The 12,225-nt window shown below is 45.8% G+C and overlaps 1 long non-coding RNA gene across 1 annotated transcript in view; it reads left to right on the plus strand.

Moving 5' to 3' along the window:
• LOC132517121 (uncharacterized) overlaps positions 1-12,225 on the plus strand; it is a 64,859-nt gene that overhangs the window by 21,642 nt on the left and 30,992 nt on the right. Inside the window, exon 2 of the long non-coding RNA XR_009539594.1 lies at positions 1,049-1,270. This is a non-coding gene — a long non-coding RNA (uncharacterized LOC132517121). The remainder of the gene's footprint in view (positions 1-1,048; positions 1,271-12,225) is intronic.

The raw sequence follows: 12,225 nt of genomic DNA on the forward strand, positions 1-12,225 counted from the left end.
TAAATTTTGAGTATGAGACTCTTCCCTCTGTTAACTTACTCAGATAGGTAAAACGTTAAATATCAGTACAGGAGAGGGGTGAGTACAAGGCAGCAAGATGATAGCAATCATGTTCATCCAGAATATATTCACTTTGCATTCCCCAGTAATGCTTTTAATCAGGAAGTCATTGTGTCAGGCACTTCGGGGGCTAGAGATGATAGAAAGGAGATGCTGGCCCCCTCCAGACTTCAGGCCCAATCAAGAGAATGGATAAAAGGCTTTGGGGACTGGGAAGAAATGGCCTCCCTCACAGAAGCAAACCACCGAGAGCAGGAACCTGTAAAACAAAGTGGGGGCTCCTGGGGAGTGCTCCAGAGTCCTGGGAGCCTGGATGGTCAGAGGAGATGCTTGGCATGCTCTGTGGACATCTCTGCCCTTTGTGTAGTGACAACCGAGCATACTGCTCAACTGCTCAGAGCTGTGGGTCTCAGGAGAGCAACCAGATCACCCAGTGCCCAGGGTGGGGGCAAGCTTTATACTCACTGGTCACTCACTGCCAGTGTTGCTGCTTGTTAGAAAACCCCATTGTGGCCCAGCCCTGTTTGTTGGAGGATTTCTGTCACCAGGTCAGCCTCTGCTGATCTGATTCATAATTAATGCTGTTAGACTTTCTGCCTTTTTCTTAGAGCTATCCAATCACATTTATGGATATTTTAGAGAATTAAAAAACAAAATAATAATCGGTTCTTCATTCAGCACATTTACTGGGGCCTGCCTTGTGCCGGTCACTATGCTAAGCTCCAGGGTCATGGTGATGACCCCAAACTGATGTGATTCCTGCTGTCACAGCCTGTAGTCTAGTGGGGGGGGCAGACAAAAGGCAAACAGATACATAAGATATTTGCCAATTGTGATGGTGAGAAGGAAACAAAATGGGCAGAGCTGAAGATGTGCAAGAGGTTTAAGATATCTTTAAGGCAATTTGTAAATGATCTCATGATTACAGTTTTTATCCTAACGATTTCCCCAGATTAAATGCAAATAACTTTCATTGTCTGTCTCTTAGGTGTACTCAGCAGGTCCCTGATGAACCAAGGGAACCCTCCACCGTATCCAGGGCCCGGTCCAACGGCTCCGTACCCACCTTATCCACAGCAACCGATGGGGCCTGAGGGCTACCCTCCAGGACCTATGGGGGGACCCTACCCACCTCCTCAGGGGTACCCCTACCAAGGATACCCACAGTACGGCTGGCCGGGTGGACCTCAGGAGCCTCCTAAAAGCACAGGTACTGTGATGTGAATGGGGCATGTATACAGTTGGTCCTCCATATCTGCAGGTTCTGCACCCACAGATTCAACCAACCACCAGATTGAAAATATTTGGGGAAAAAAAATTCCAGAAAGTTCTAAAAAGCAAAACTTGAATTTACTGTGCTCCAGAAACTACTTACATAACATTCACATTGTATTTACAACTATTTAAATGACATTTACATTGTGTTACGTATTATAAATAATCTAGAAATGATTTAAAGTATATAGGAGGATGTGCGTAGGTTATATGCAAATACCTTTCATATAAGGTATTTATATATAAGGGACTTGCGCCACCGCAGATTTTGGTATCATGTGGGTCCTGAAACCAATCCTCCGTGGATACCGAGGGGCGACTGTATGTGTATTACGTAGGTGTGCATGTGTGCCGTCCAGTGTCACCAATGGAAATGTTTGCATGTTTTCTTTGGCAGGGAAGAAACTCTGGCCTTCGTTTGCCATGTGACATTTCCAAAGCTTGGTGACTGCTTAGGGTGGCTTCTAACTCCTGAGAAGGACTTCTTTCTTGGGAGGGCTGAATCAATTCTGCCTCCTTTCTCTTGTTCCCTGTGGGGCTGATGACTTCCTGGCCGACATGTTTTCTGAAGGCATCTCCTCGAGCAGTGAGAGGGGGCAAAGTACCGGTTGGATTCTTGCTCTGGCAGCCAGTTTTGCTTTACAGGTTTAGCCTGTTGGGGTTGTTTTATGTCTCAACTTGTTGACCCTCAAGTCATCCTCTTGCCCCTGCTATTGGGGTGGGTTTTCTTTACTAATATGTTTTCATAATTCTATTTAACCTGCTAGCTGAGTTGTCAGTAGGCTTCTGAGTCCTTCTTGTGTGCTGGAACAGTGCTACTCAAAGTTTACTGTGCAGACAAGTGCCAGTCCCTGAGCGGCTATCAGGCTGCAATGAGATAAATACAGAAAGTGAGAGTAAAAATTTTAAAACTTTGAGAGCAATTTGACATTGCTGTGACATTCGAGCATGGAATCTTGCGTTTTACAAAAAAGTAGCAGTCTGTGAAGGGTTAGGAAGGAAACATCTTGAGAAGCACTGTGCTACATGTCTTGGTGACCGTTATGACTGTTTTATAACCTTTTGGTTTGCAGAATAGTTGCTGTCTTAGAGCTTTCAGCTTTTGAATATAGCTCATTCTTACCGAGTGCTTATTATGTGCCAGGTGTTCTCCTAAGAGCTTTATATACATTCACATTTAATCCTTGCAACAGTCTTATGAAGTTATTCCCATTTTACAGTGAAGTAATTGAAACACATAGTGGAGTAACGACTTGCCCAATGCCACCCAACTAGAAATGGCCAGACCCCAGATTTAAATCCTGAAAGTTTGACTGTGGAATCTGTACCTGTATGTTATTGCTGTACTGTTGTCCCTTTCCTGTCTTTTCTGACCTGACACATTTGTCTGAATTTAGGGCCTTAGGCTGCCTCCGAGATTTTCCTATAGTTTAACCCCTTACTAATCAAAAGTAGTAACAGAACTGACAATTCATTTTATTTCAGAATTTGAGGGTTCTTTAAAATGGGTGGATGCCAAGGAAGAAAAATAGGTTTAAGAGGAATTGTGCGCTCAATATGGGAAAGATTTTACTTTTATGGGGTCAAGTCAGGGGCTGTATTAAGATTGAATAGATTTGAATAGCTTTAAAAGATTTAGTTTATCTTGAAGGAAAACTTTTACAATCCAAGGTTTTGTTTTGTTATAAATTGTTATAACATGTGCTTGGAGGACTGCAGGAAGTGCAACCAGTATAAATCAGAGCAGTTGGCATCCAGGTCTATGACATGAGAGGGGGATTTCCTGAAAATAAATCTCAGTTTCTGGGGTTTCTGCTTCAAAACAAGGTAACCCTGTGATGAATGAAAGAAGGCCGACTGAAAAGACCACATAATATATGATTCCGTTTATGTGCATTTCAAGATTAAGCCAAACTAATCTATGGTGATGGAGATCAAAATAGTGGTTACTCCTGGCTGTGGTGTCGGAGACTAGGATAGGGTTTGTTATTGACTAGGAAGGACACAGGGAAACTTCTGGGGTATTAGGAGTTTTTTTGGTTTTTTGTTTTTGGCTGCGTTGGGTCTTCATTACTGTGTGCAGCCTTTCTCTATTTGTGGCGAGCGGTGGCTACTCTTCGTTGCAGGGTGTAGGCTTCTCACTGCGGTGGCTTCTCTTCTTGCGGAGCACAGGCTCTAGACGCGCGGGCTTCAGTAGTTGTGGCTCGCGGGCTCCAGAGCGCAGGCTCAGTAGTTGTGGTGCATGGTCTTAGTTGCTCTGCAGCATGAGGGATCTTCCCGGACCAGGGCTCGAACCCATGTCCCCTACATTGGCAGGCGGATTCTTAACCACTGTGCCACCAGGGAAGCCCTAGGAGTATTCTTTTATCTTAATCTGGGTATAAACATTTTCAAGCCACACACTTAATATTTGTGCACTTTAGTATATGTTATATGGCAATGAAAAAAAAGTCAGCCCAGCATTTGTATTAAACAATAGATTCAGGCCAGTGCCTCCCTAGGTTGTGTCTTTCACCCATAGCCCTCCTGCTGTATGGTTTGTAGGCCACTTCTGGGCCTGTATTGTTTATACTGGCTGTAACTACCATTCAGTGGATTTGGAACATTATAGAGCTTGTCTAGAATAAGTGCTTCCTGGGCTCAGTGGACCTTGTCCCCTCATGCAGAAAATACAGGTTTGGCCCTCTTTCTTACCTTTGGTGTAATTTAAGTATTACATCAGCGTTTTTGAGGGAAAAAAAAATATCTTAATTCTTCTTAGGATTAAAAGGCTTTTTTATTTCAGTGTTATCAATTTATCAATGATTTCATAAATGCAGTTGAAAGCTGTTTAACATCCTTTTCTACAGGATTTCTCTCTCTGTCATCAGCCTGTGCATTAATTGCCCAGACCTGTTCTATACCAGGTATGGCAGGGGATGCCAGGTGGTCAAGTTCTTCTCTCAACCTGGGGTCCAGGTTCTGTGAATGGGACCCTCTGACCCCCCTCTCACTAAGGGATGTGCTTTTTAGGGACCCCTTTCATTTCTTTCTCTTTATATTGCTCCTGGGATCCCCAATCGGAATCATTCTTGGGGCCTGCATTCTAAGCATGTGTCTTTGAGCTCTCTGCAGAAATTTAAGGGTTTTTTTCTCTAGCAGGATGATTTTAGATGTATCTACTACTGCATATGCCATCTCTCAGCTGAAGTTCATGTGTGTAGTCCCTTCTGTTAACAGCTACCTAGGTGGAAATTATTTGTTTTAGGGTCTTAGCTACTCTTAATTGGTGTCTGGTAATTAGTAAGAGTTTAATAAAGTGTTGAATGGACAGGTCGGTGGGCAGATGGCTAATCTAAGCAGAACCTTCTTTGGTAGTCTATTTTTTAGTTCAAATTTCAGATATTGTATTTTTTTAATTAATTTATTTTTGGCTGCATTGGGTCTTCGTTGCTGTGCACAGGCTTTCTCTAGTTGTGGCAAGCAGGGGCTACTCTTCATTGCGATGCGCAAGTTTCTCATTGCGGTGGCTTCTCCCACTGCGGAGCACAGGCTCCAGGAGCACGGGCCTCAGTAGTTGTGGCATGCGGGCTCAGCACTTGTTGCTCGCGGGCTCCAGAGCACAGGCTCAGCAGCTGTGGCGCACGGGCTTAGTTGCTTCGTGGCCCATGGGATCCTCCCGGACTAGGGCTCAAACCCGTGTCCCCTGCATTGGCAGGCGGACTCTCCCCACCAGGGAAGCCCCAGTATTTCTTTTTTTAAGCCTTTGTTTTTCTCAGGAAACCAGCTTTTTGGAAACCATGTGATTGGAAGCAGCAGGTGCTTGTGGGAATGAGGCTTCCCAGGGAGCACACCTGCAATACGTCAAGGATCTCCTGGGGAGATTTTTAATAATAATAACAACTATACCAACTAGTATTTCTTGCACTGGCATTAGCTTCACTGGCATAATCTTCATAATGACCCTGAAGCATTAGTCCCATGTTATAGAGGTGGAATCTGAGGCTCAGAGAGGTTGTGATTCAGTTATTTATTGTATAACATACCACCCTGAAACTCAGTGGCTTAAAACAACAGTGATTTATTATTTCTCATGATTCTGTGAGTTGGCTTTAGGGGATCTCTCCTGGGGTCACTTGCATGACTTAATGCACCTGTCAGCTTGGCTGGAGCTGAAATGTCCAAGACTGCCTCGCTCACGTGACGAAGGCCTGGGTATAGCTCCATGAGGCCTCTCTCTACACATCTCCCTTTCCACGGCAACTAGCTTCCAAGAGTGTGAAAGTAGCAGCTGCCAGGCTTTTAACGGCTAGGCCCAGAGCTGGCACCGCCTCTCGTACCCTGTATTCTGTTGCTCAAAGGCTGGCCAGATTCAGCAGGAGGGGAAATAGATGCCATCTCCCCCCACTCCTGCGTTTTTGGCAACAGCTTTATTGAGATAGAATTCACATACGATACAATTCTCCCATTTAAAGTGTCTAATCCAGTGGTTTTTGGTGTATTCACAGAGTTGTGTGACCATCAGCACTGTCTAATTCCAGAAGATTTTCATCACCCCGAAAAGAAACCCTTTGGCAATCACTCCCGATTTCCTTACTTTCTCACTCTCTCACTCCCTTTCCTTAACTCTCCTCCTACACGAATCTACTTTTTGTCTCTATTGATTTGCCTGTGTTGAACTTTTCTTATAAATGGAATCACGTAATATGCGCTCTCTTATGACTGGCTTCTTTCACTTAGTGTAATGTTTTCAAGGTTCAGCCACGTTGTAGCAACTATCAGTGCTCCATTCCTTTGCCAAATAATATTTTATTGTATGGATATACCATATTTTATTCATCTGTTCATATTTTATTCATCTGTTCATTAGTTGATGGACATTTGGGTATCTGCTTTTGAGCTATTTTGAATAATAAATAATGGCTGTTATAAACATTGGTGTAAAATAGATTCCATCTCACTAGGAGGAACAGCATGTGAATACAGAGTGAGAGGAATCATTGGTGGCCATCTTGGCAGACAGTCCACCACGCTCCAATCTTTCCTTTTAACAATTCACCTCTCTCCCATATGCAAATTATACCCATCCCCTTCTAAGACCACCAGATGTCTCATCCAGTAACTCCCTCGGCTTGGAGATAAGGATGTCACCATCGAGGATGGCCTCTAACCAGCCATGCTGCTCCCTTCACTCCCTACTCCTCATTCCCATTCTGCCCAACTGTACGGAGAGATCAAACAGAATATCAGCACTTCTGTGAAGCTTCCCTCCTGTATCCCACACCTCCCATAGAATTGACCACTCCTAAGTGCTTCAGCTGCACCCCATACAGACTTCTTTCAAAGCATCTCCTCTCTCCAAATTCAGTTAGTTTTCATGTTCTCTCTAATTTACCTCTTTAATGTCTGACTCCAGTCAACCTTGCTCATACTATTTTAGTTTAGGCTTCCACCATTTGTGTTGGTCAAGACTCTTAAGATTGCAAGTGACAGAATCTCAGCCTTAAATATTAACCAACAACAGAGGATCATCGGAGACCTGAGTAAAGGCCCCAGATGATAGATGGTGACCAAAACAGACAGGAAAAAGGGACACTGAGGGAACAGAGGCAGCACAAGGAGCAAAAACCCTACTACAAAAAAGGGGGGGAATCTTCTAATATTCTTAGATATGCAGGGAGATTTCTTACTGAAATAAGAGTAGGGATGCTGTATAAAAAGCAACTCAGGGGCTTCCCTGGTGGCGCAGTGGTTGAGAGTCTGCCTGCCGATGCAGGGGACACGGGTTCGTGCCCCGTTCCGGGAAGATCCCACATGCCGCGGAGCGGCTGGGCCCATGAGTCATGGCCACTGAGCCTGCGCGTCTGGAGCCTGTGCTCCGCAACAGGAGAGGCCACAACAGTGAGAGGCTCGCGAACCACGAAAAAAAAAAAAAAAAAGCAACTCAGGATACAAAAGCACTTAGGCAAGGAGCATGTGTCAGCCCAAGGATTGTGTTCAAAGACCCATTTGGATAGCCAGGTCTTGCCAAACCAGAACTTAAGGCTTTTTGCCACAGGTGGAAGCTTGACATATGTTTTGGTTATCTATTGCTATGTAGTAAATCACCCCAAATCTTGGCGTTAGAGATTCTATAATTTGGGCAGGACTTGGCAGGAAAGATTTATCTCTGCTCCCTGGGCCTGGAACATAGGAGATAACCAGTGTGCTGAGTTGAATATGTGTACTTTCTACCCTTGAATGGGATTTACAAACTTTCTTTCTTGGCTTTCATATTTATAGTTGTCTAAAGGGGCACCATTGGGTTGGCTCACACCAATAATACAGAGGAAGAAGCTGTTCGGTTTGGCAGATGCTTTGGAAGAGAGAGAAGGATGGGAGCATGACTGCTGGCTGTCTCACTGCTGGGAGGGGGTCACGTGATGCCCGTGCTGAGAAGCTACTATGTTTATGCGTGTCCCGTCCAGGCTTGGGCTTTTCCACTCTTACTGGCTTGGTTTGACCCTCTTGTTTCCCATGAAGTTAATTTAAGTTCAGTCGTATTCTGTCACCTGTTTTCAGTTTCAGTGAAATCTTGTACTTCTGGTTCATCATAACAAGGAATTGTTCTTTTGAGTGCAAAAAAAAAAAAAAAAAAATCCCCCATCCAGTATCCCTTTTCCCCCTCTCCCTCCTTCCACGTGGCCTCTCAGTGTGGCTGACTTGGGCCTCACAGTGTGACAGCCTCAGGAGGTCTGGGCTCCTTAGGCGTTAGAGTGCAAAAGTGGCAGCTGCCAGGCTTTCCTTTAAAAAACAAACGAACAAAAAACTTTTCATTTTACTTCTAATTTTGAAAATATTCCAGACTTACAAAAACTTTGCAGAAATAGTACAAACAATTCTGTATACCTTTCACCCAGATTTCCCCAAATCTTCTGCAACTACAAGGTAATGATCTCCCCGGCTTTTTTACTGCCCAGGCTCAGAAGTCTCAGCACATCACTTCCACCACACTCTCTGTCAAAGCAGCCACAGGTCTAGCTAGCAGAGAGTCAAGGGGAGGGGAAATGGACTTTACTCTTGATGGGTGGGTGACAAAGCCACAGTGCAAAATGGCACATGGGTGGGGAGATCTTCGGAAACTCTACTCCCAAGTCCCAGTGGTGATGGGGGAACTCATGTTCAGTGAAGCATTCTAAATAACAAAACTCTAGGTTCTTATGAATATGCCATAGTAACAAAACTGTTTAAAGTGAAAATTAAACACAACAATATCTCCAGTCTTAGGTCAGAAGATAGGCCGTCTGTCTTTCAAAGGAAAGTTCTGTGAATTGGTTAGAAAGTCATGAAGTCCGAGGTTTTTAAATTCTCTCACCAAGTGGTATGGACTTATATACAGTACCAAATGTAAAATAGATAGCTAGTGGGAAGCAGCCGCATAGCACAGGGAGATCAGCTCGGTGCTTTGTGTCCACCTAGAGCGGTGGGATAGGGAGGGTGGGAGGGAGGGAGACGCAAGAGGGAGGGGATATGGGGATATGTGTATATGTATGGCTGATTCACTTTGTTATAAAGCCGAAACTAACACACTATTGTAAAGCAATTATACTCCAATAAAGATGTTTAAAAGAAAAAAGAAAGAAAGAAATTCTCTCACCAAAATTGAAATGGCTCCCACTCAGATACCTCAAATCATTGGGAATGTTATAGAGTTCTCAGCTGATCACCCTTCCGAGCTCATGGCAGACATCACTCATCAATTCTGGCTCTAGCTGCTCAGCCCCAAATTTGGCTTCAGAATCCTCCTTACCGAAGGATCCTAGGCAGCCGCTATGAGTGAGGCTTGAATTGTTAGGTAAAATGAGGCCGTTTTACCATTCCTTGCTAGGCCGAATCCCTCTTTTTAGAGATACTAAAACTGAAGTACAGTGAGGTTTAGTGACTTGCCCAGGGTCCACGAGTTTTGACTAGGATGTAAGTCCTGATTCCAAGCTAAATGCATTTCTTCTTTATGGCCTGCTACTGCGATCCAGCACTGATTCCACAGCAATTCCCAGACACCTTCCCTCCACCTCCTCCCTCCGCCTTGCCCCCAGCCACCGAAACAAACACAAAAACCTGGTAGTTATAACAGGGTACCACTTTCCTAGTAGACAGGTGAAGTGGAGTGTGATAAAAACTGCGTTCAAATCCCCTTATTAACACGAGGACCTGGGCAGATTGTTTAACCTCCCCAATCTTTGAGTGTGCCTGCCTCCCCTTGTAAGCTTCCTGAAGGTGATTTTTTCTCTCCTTCATCTCTGCTTCCACAGAACCTAGAACAGTGCTGACACGTGGTATATGCTCAGTAAATATTTGCTGGATGGATGGAAATATCACCAGTTCGAAAGGTGGTTGTGAATTCATGCTCCATGTCTGGTCCCCTTTCCCTTTGAGCCCCTTCCCTTGCTATTTAACTCTTGTGAGTCCAGATACTGCGGTTTTATTCTTCTGGGTTAGGACCGATATCTGACAATGTATCGACGTAAAATAAAATGAATTCTGCTCCAGCAGAGTCCTTGGGATGCCCCCATGGAGTTCAGAAGCCTGATTGGCCTTTGAACCGGATTTCTCAGCCTGTAAAAAAGTGCCCCTTTTCTTGCTCTTTGTAATTTGAAGAAGCAAAAGGGGGGAGCACCTGTTCCAGGAGAGCCCTGCCGGGTCACTGGCCAACCAGCAAGATGCTGTGAGCGGCCTTTCCTCAGTCCACAGTCAGAGTGCCGGCTGGTAACATGGTATGGTGCCCCTGCACACTCCCTTTGGTGTCTGACGCTGCTCTCATCACTCAGCGCAGGGATAAACGAGAAAGGAGTTTAACCGTCTGGCATCTCTGGCTAACTGGCTTGAGGTCTGGAATTACAGCTTGGCTTGTTTGAGCCTTTTATGCTTTTTTTTCATCAGAAACTCCGATCAGGCATCCATTGCCCCGAGAAGACTTTTCAGCATAGATAAAGTCCAGCTCAGTACCTTCTTTCTCTGCCAGGCATCAGATGACAGAATGTCTCAGCAAGGACACTGCCTGGTGCCACCTAAAGCCGCATTGGCTTAGGAATCTAGGTGGAGTTTCTCCAGTTCCCTGAGTTTCTGTTTCCTTATCTGTAAAATTGGTATTATAGGACTGTGGCGAAGCCGTAAACAAAGTCATATGCCACGTAGAGTGTATGGGCAACAGGGACTTAGCACCCTCCCTTGGCCCACACCACTTTTCTGAATTTTTGCTTGTGGTTGGATGGGGGGTGGTGAAGACCGGAAGCCCTCAGGGGAAAGGTGGGGAAGCCAGTTGCTGAGGGTCATTCCTGATCTACCCTGAGAATCCCCACCCGTCTGAGACAACTGTAGGACGGACAACTCCAAAGTCATGTCATCTGCAGTTTGTAGCCTTATAACTAGTCTCCCTCCTCCTGCTCTTGCCCCCTGCTGTCTGTTTTCTCCCCAGACCCTCTAGAAGCTTCCCTTATCACTCAGAGTAAAAGCCAGTCCTCAGGGTGACCAGCCAGGCCCTCCATGAGCGGGCTGCCCCCATGCACTGCTCCACCTTCACAGGCTGCCCCATTCCCACCCCGGCCTTGGTATTTGCCATTCCCTTTCCCTCTCCTCCGAAGTCGACTGGGCTTGTGTCCTCTCGTGGTTCTTGCTCAGCTGTCAGTCACCTAGTCAGAGAGGCCTTCCAGCCACCTCCCCTCTCCCTCTGCCCCATTTAACCAAGTACCACAGCCTGGCACACTCTCCCCACTATGTCCACCTCTTTTCTCTTGCCAACACATTGTTCACATGTCCCTTGGCTGCCTTTCTCCTCCTGCTGGAATGTAAGCTCCTTGAAGGCAGGGACTTTTGTATGTCATGTTCACTACTCGATTCCAAGTATGTGCTGACTGGCTGAGCGTCCCCTCCCCCAATGTCCTCTGCCTGCACAGGTGTCTTTGCAGCATTCTACTTCCAGCTTTACCTTGGGTCCCTGTTCCTCCTCATCTCCTCTGTACAGAACCCTGGGAGTGGCTCCAAGGAGCTGCTACTAACTGAGTTTTTGCTGTGTCACGCCTGGTGCTGAACACTGTATATCCATTTAATCAGCGTGACAGCTCTATGAGGTGGGTCTTACTAAGGAAGAGTTTGCCCAAGGTCAGAGCTAGTAAGTGGCGAGCAAACATTCTAACACCGTGTGTGACCTGAGAGCCTGTTCTCCATGACGGTGCCCCTGAGGCTCCTCCACCGGCATAGGTGCCAGCGCCCGAGGGCTCTGCCCCGTTGCTGCCTTCCAGTCTGGCCAAGGTCCACGCTTGGCCTACCTTGTGCTGCTTCCTTCTTGGTCTCCTGGTTTATCCTGATCTCTGCCTTCTTCATGGCAGGGGTTGACTGTCTTGTGAAATACTTCTTTATATCTTATCCTCACTTGATCTTTGTTCAGTTAATTCATTTAACTTTCGTCCTTCCTCTTGCATCTCTTAGCACATGTTCTGGGACGTTCAGTTGAATCTTCTAGTGCCCAAAGGGCATTTTCATGGAATTCCTTGGAAAAGTGCCCTTATGTCTCACATGGGCTTGGGCCAACATCTTTAAAACTTCAGCCAGCCCTGTCAGAATCGGGAAACTTGTGGTTTCTGACTCAGCAAGTAGGTCTGGTCACATAGACTCTTTGCTATGAGAAGAGAGACAGACCCAGTGGCCACAGGAGGGAGGTCTCTAGAAAGGGAGGAAGAAGAGGAAGATGAGTAAGGAAGGGATATGAGAGGGAGACAATATGGTTCCCAGACCTAGCACGGTAGCTGGTAGGTAGTAGTGCTTCCAGAAAGATCTACAGAAAGCATGAAATCTCAGGGTCTATCTAGATGAAGGTGCAGAAACTGGGGGCAAATGGGACGGTTGCCTGTGGTCTGATCCAGCCTGAACTTGGCC

Source organism: Lagenorhynchus albirostris, chromosome 3, assembly GCF_949774975.1.
Source record: "Lagenorhynchus albirostris chromosome 3, mLagAlb1.1, whole genome shotgun sequence".
Classification (NCBI taxonomy): Eukaryota; Metazoa; Chordata; class Mammalia; order Artiodactyla; family Delphinidae; genus Lagenorhynchus; species Lagenorhynchus albirostris.